This window comes from Leuresthes tenuis, unplaced genomic scaffold (assembly GCF_036924035.1).
Source record: "Leuresthes tenuis unplaced genomic scaffold, fLeuTen1.0.hap1 SCAF_17, whole genome shotgun sequence".
NCBI lineage: Eukaryota > Metazoa > Chordata > Actinopteri > Atheriniformes > Atherinopsidae > Leuresthes > Leuresthes tenuis.
This window is the reverse complement of record NW_027325371.1, coordinates 28,366,453-28,369,473: the sequence shown is the minus strand read 5'-3', so window position 1 is coordinate 28,369,473 and position 3,021 is coordinate 28,366,453. Positions and strand designations below refer to the sequence as shown.

General features: G+C 42.7%; 2 non-coding genes across 2 annotated transcripts; both read right to left on the bottom strand.

Annotated features, from left to right (window-relative positions):
• Nucleotides 1-1,976: 1,976 nt before the first annotated feature.
• Nucleotides 1,977-2,160, bottom strand: LOC140274392 (U2 spliceosomal RNA). Its single transcript, XR_011908346.1, has one exon. It is a non-coding gene; the product is annotated as a U2 spliceosomal RNA (small nuclear RNA).
• A 308-nt stretch (nucleotides 2,161-2,468) lies between these two features.
• On the bottom strand, nucleotides 2,469-2,582 carry LOC140274162 (U5 spliceosomal RNA). Its single transcript, XR_011908140.1, has one exon. It is a non-coding gene; the product is annotated as a U5 spliceosomal RNA (small nuclear RNA).
• Nucleotides 2,583-3,021: the final 439 nt, after the last annotated feature.

Below are 3,021 nucleotides of genomic sequence, written 5' to 3'. Positions count from 1 at the left end.
CTTCTTATGTTGTCAGTTGCTATATATGAATAAGTGGGTAGCTACTGACAAGCATTAAGCATGTCACACAGCCCAAACATATAACATTTCAGGACACACCACACAGTTAACAACCACAGTGAAGTGTCAAAGCCCAAACATGTAATGAAAAAATGAAAGGTATGACCTTTTAGAAGATATACAGCTTTACATGCTAGGGCAAGTACCTTTAGTTGTAGGAGGGGATTTTAACTGTATCTTGAGCAGGAAAGATAGAAAAAGAGCAGGGGTAGATTTTAAAGTGGATAAGACTTCGATTTTACTTCAGGGCATATGCAGGGATTTTAAGCTTACTGACTGTTTTAAAACCATGCATCCCAGAGAGGAGGGCTTCACCTGGTTTAGTCATGATGGCACCAGAGCCTCTCGCATTGATTATTTCTTTACTAGAGATTGCCCACCCACTGATGTTAGATTAACCCCTGTTTTCTTTTCAGACCACCTTATGCTCTCCTGCACCCTTTCACCCCCTTCTGGTGTGACGGTAGGAAGTGGTCTGTGGAAACTCAACTGTTCCCTGTTGGAGGATGAAATCATAGTCAGTCAGTACAGGGAATGTTATAAAGAGTGGCAGACCCTTCAAGACCTCTACGAAACACATGCACAATGGTGGGAAATGGTGAAGGAAACGACCCAGACTTTTTTTAAACAGCAAGGTAAACGTAAAAAAAGGAAAGAGAATAGATGTATGATGGGACTACATAAACGCTTACAGCGCTACTTTAAACTAAATCAGTGTGGCATAGACTTTAAAGAAGAAATCAAAGATGTCAAAAAGGAAATGTCAGTTTTAGCAGAAATAAAGAGTAAAGGAATTTTTGTAAGAAGCAGGGAGCAGGAAATTGAGGAAGGTGAAAAAGAAAGAAAGTTATAAATAAAAAGGAGTGTATTCAAAATCTAAAAAGAGAAGATGGGTTTTTAACAAAATCCACACAAGAGATGATTGAAACTGTACATACCTTTTATAGTAACATGTACAAAGAGAAACCAGTGCACTTGGAAACATCGGCAGAAATCTTAAAATTCGTTGACAAAACCGTAAAAGAGAATGCACACTTGACACAGAATTTTACTGCTTTAGAGTTAAAAAAATGCCTAACAGGTTTTAAGAGAAGTCGAGCTCCGGGTTTAGACGGGCTTCCTGCAGAATTCTATCTGACCTATTGGGACCTTTTATCATCAGACATTTTAGATGTTTTTAAAGATTTTGAAAAACTCGACCGACTGCCTGACAGTTTTAGAGTGGGAATAGTGACTCTACTTTATAAAAAAAATGATAAGACTGACCTAAAGAATTGGAGGCCCATCACACTTTTAAACTTTGACTGTAAACATTTTAGCAAGGTTTTAGCGACACGGATGTCCTCTGTTTTAGAGGAGGTAATTCACCCAGACCAAGCTTGTGCCATCTCAGGGAGACAACTCACCGACAGCCTCGTACTGATTCGAGACATCATTGATTACGCTAGAGACAGAAACACCCGGCTTGTCATCTTAAATTTAGACTTTGAAAAAGCATTTGATCGGGTCTCGCATCAATATCTCTTTCAGGTGTTGCAGCCATCGAAAAGGGCCCGATTGTTCCTACTTGGTGAGCTTTGCTTGGTTGAGACGCTTGCCCCCCCCCCCCTGCTCCTCGGCTGACCAAGTAGAAACAATCTATTCGATGGCTGCCTTGTCTTTTACTCTGTGCAAAAGACAAGGCAGCCACAAACACCACGGGAACACCGTATTGAGGCTTTGTTCTGACCATTCATTCGGTGTCGCGTTTCTTTCAAGCAATTCTCCCGGTTAGCCCGCACTCGGCTCGCTCCCAGAGCCGTGTTAAAGTCCACTTCGCATTCACTCTCTTTTCTCAGCAGATTAAAAGAAAGTTTCATCTTGGGCTCCCTGAAACTTCCATCCTACACCGCTGTTTGCTTTTTCACAAGAGCAGAGGAGAGCGCACCGTTCCCAGCGGCACTGCAGTACCGGGTCGAGGCTTGGAGTGAACGGAGCAAGCTTCTTTTTCAACTCCTATTCTTAAAAATCCATTTAATATGTTGTCCTCGTATAGAGGACATATTAAACTGATAAGAACAGATACTACACTTGATCTTAGCCAAAAGGCCGAGAAGCGATAACTGTCCACTGTTTCAGGTCCGAGGGCCCTTGCTGGCACAATGCGCACTTGTAGCAGTGTTCTTTTTATGGCCATAGGTGGCCAGAGTGTCACGTTGCACCTCCGCCCACCCGCTGCACTGAGCACTCTTCAGCCCTTTTAAATGGTATAACTTTGCACTCCCGCATGCTCCAGCAAGCACCATTCAAGCAACAACTTTGCACTCCAGCTTCGAACATCGGCACAGTCGCAACAAGTAAGGCGACTCTACTCAGAGAAGTCACTCTGCAAAGTAGCAAGATTTCTTTTGCACAGACAGAAAGGGCTTCACCCGCAAAGGTAAAGCCTGCCAATAATAGAAACAACTCATTAGTGCTGCTCTCCACGGAAGTCTTTAGTAAAAGGCGAAAGACTTGTATGTTATGAAGAGAAACCAGAGTACGATTATCCGTCACTGCGGGAGCAGGGCATCAGGCGTGGTGAGCTTTGCTTGGTTGAGACGCTTGGTTGAGTCGATGGCTGCCTTGTCTTTTACTCTATGCAAAAGACAAGGCAGCAACAAAAACACCACGAGAATCCCGTATTGAGGCTTTGTTCTGACCACTCATTCAGTGTCGCGTTTCTTTCAAGCAATTCTCCCGGTTAGCCCACACTCGGCTCGCTCCCATAGCCGTGTTAAAGTCTACTTCGCATTCACTCTCTTTTCTCTCTTGGGATTGGGATTGGGATTTTATCTATAAAATGAATTCCTTCACTCAAACTATGTTAAAACTGCTTTGTCGTTCATATTTACCATGTCTAGAAAGATTTATACAAAAAAAACAACGTTGTACTTTGCAGTAAAAGAAAGAGCAAATCTAAAGTTTCAGGAATCCGAGAAT